Raw genomic sequence first — 2,617 nt, 5'->3', positions numbered from 1 at the left:
CACCCCATAGATTCCCAGTTTCTCTATTACAGAGAGGGGCATGAGGTTTATTCCTGAACCAAGGTCACACAGAGCCTTAAAGATCATGGTGCCTATGGTACAAGGGTTTATGAACTTTCCAGGATCCTGTCTCTTCTGAGGCAATGTCAGTTGATCCAGATCACTTAGTTCATTGATAAACAAGGGAGGTTCAACTTCCCAAGTATCAATGCCAAATAATTTGGCATTCAGCTTCATGATTGCACCAAGAAACTTGGCAGTTTGCTCTTCAGTAACATCCTCATTCTCTTCAGAAGAGGAATACTCATCAGAGCTCATGAAGGGCATAAGGAGGTTCAATGGGATCTCTATGGTCTCTAGATGAGCCTCAGAATCCTTTGGTTCCTCAGAGGGAAGCTCCTTATTGATCACTGGACGTCCCAGGAGGTCTTCCTCCTTGGGATTCACGTCCTCTCCTCTCCTCACAGGTTCGGCCATGGCGCTTATGTCAATAGCCTTGCACTCTCCTTTTGGATTCTCTTCTGTATTGCTTGGGAGAGTACTAGGAGGGATTTCAGTGATCCTTTTACTCAGCTGGCCCACTTGTGCTTCCAAATTTCTAATGGAAGACCTTGTTTCATTCATGAAACTTACAGTGGCCTTAGATAGATCAGAGACTAGATTTGCTAAATTAGAAGCATTTTGTTCAGAGTTCTCTGTCTGTTGCTGAGTGGATGATGGAGAAGGTTTGCTATTGCTAAACCTGTTTCTTCCACCATTATTAAAGCCTTGTTGGGGCTTTTGATCCTTCCATGAGAAATTTGGATGATTTCTCCATGTTGAGTTATAGGTGTTTCCATAAGGTTCACCTAAGTAATTTACCTCTGCTATTGCAGGGTTCTCAGGATCATAGGCTTCTTCTTCAGAAGATGCCTCTTGAGTATTGTTGGATGCAGCTTGCATTCCATGCAGACTCTGAGAAATCATATTGACTTGCTGAGTCAATATTTTGTTCTGAGCCAATATGGCATTCAGAGTATCAACCTCAAGAACTCCCTTCTTCATAGGCGTCCCATTACTCACAGGATTCCTTTCAGAAGTGTACATGAACTGGTTATTAGCAACCATGTCAATGAGTTCTTGAGCTTCTGTAGGCGTTTTCTTTAGGTGAATGGATCCACCTGCAGAAGTGTCCAGTGACATCTTTGATAACTCAGACAGACCATCATAGAATATATCCAGGATGGTCCATTCTGAAAGCATGTCAGAAGGACACTTTTTGGTCAACTGTTTGTATCTTTCCCAAGCTTCATAGAGGGATTCACCTTCCTTCTGTCTGAAGGTTTGAACATCAGCTCTAAGCTTGCTCAGCTTTTGAGGAGGAAAGTACTTGGCTAAGAAAGCCGTGACCAGCTTATCCCAAGAGTTCAGGCTGTCTTTGGGTTGAGAATTCAACCATAATCTAGCTCTGTCTCTTACAGCAAAAGGGAAAAGCATGAGCCTGTAGACTTCAGGATCTACTCCATTAGTCTTAACAGTATCACATATCTGCAAGAATTCAGTTAAAAACTGAAAAGGATCTTCAGATGGAAGTCCATGAAACTTGCAGTTCTACTGCATCAGAGAAACTAATTGAGGTTTCAGCTCAAAGTTGTTTGCTCCAATGGCAGGAATGGAGATGCTTCTTCCATGTAAATTGGAATTAGGTGCAGTAAAGTCACCAAGCATCTTCCTTACATTATTATTATTTTCGGCTGCCATCTCCTCTGCCTGTTCGAAAATTTCTGAAAGGTTATCTCTGGATTGTTGTATTTTAGCTTCTCTTAATTTTTTTCTTCAGAGTCCTTTCAGGTTCTGGATCTGCTTCCACAAGAATGTTCTTATCCTTGCTCCTGCTCATACAAGGAAGAATGGACAGAAAAATAATAATAATAATAGAGATCCTTTATACCACAGTATAGAGGTTCCCTTGTGAGTAGAAGAAAAGAGGGGGAGACAAAGAATGTAATGTAATGGAAGAAACACAACTGTGAGGAGGCTTGAGATGTGAGATGAGATGTTAGGATATGAATGAGTAAATAGAATAAGATGAGAGAGAAGGAGGAATTTTCGAAAATTAATTTTGAAAAGGAGTTAGTGATTTTTGAAAATAGTTTTTTTTTTTTTTTGAAAAATCTTAGTACTTTTTTTCGAAAATTTTTGAAATCAAAAATAGAAAATAAAAATAATTAGTTAATTAAAAAGAAATTTTTGAAAAAGAGGGAGATATTTTCGAAAATTAGAGAGAGAGAGTTAGTTAGGTAGTTTTGAAAAAGTTAAGAAACAAACAAAAAGTTAGTTAGTTAGTTGAAACAAATTTTGAAAAGATAAGAAGTTAGGAAGTTAGAAGAGATATTTTGAAAAGATATTTTTGAAAAAGAGGGAAGATATTTTCGAAAATTAGAGAGAGAGAGAGTTAGTTAGGTGGTTTTGAAAAAGTTAAGAAACAAACAAAAAGTTAGTTAGTTAGTTGAAACAAATTTTGAAAACCAATTTTGAAAAGATAAGTAGTTAGGAGGTTAGGAAAGATATTTTTTAAAAGATATTTTTGAAAAAGATAAGATAAGAAGATATTTTTGAAAAGATATGATAGAAATTA

At 37.5% G+C, this 2,617-nt stretch overlaps 1 non-coding gene across 1 annotated transcript; it reads left to right on the top strand.

Annotated features, from left to right (window-relative positions):
- Nucleotides 1-1,236: 1,236 nt before the first annotated feature.
- LOC148546574 (small nucleolar RNA R71) lies at nt 1,237-1,344 on the top strand. The gene has a single exon (XR_015900655.1). It is a non-coding gene; the product is annotated as a small nucleolar RNA R71 (small nucleolar RNA).
- Nucleotides 1,345-2,617: the final 1,273 nt, after the last annotated feature.

Source organism: Arachis ipaensis, chromosome B9 (genome assembly GCF_059453495.1).
Source record: "Arachis ipaensis isolate K30076 ecotype BB chromosome B9, ASM5945349v1, whole genome shotgun sequence".
Lineage (NCBI taxonomy): Eukaryota > Viridiplantae > Streptophyta > Magnoliopsida > Fabales > Fabaceae > Arachis > Arachis ipaensis.
Note: the sequence above shows the minus strand (reverse complement) of the source record. Positions and strands in the feature narration are given on the sequence as shown.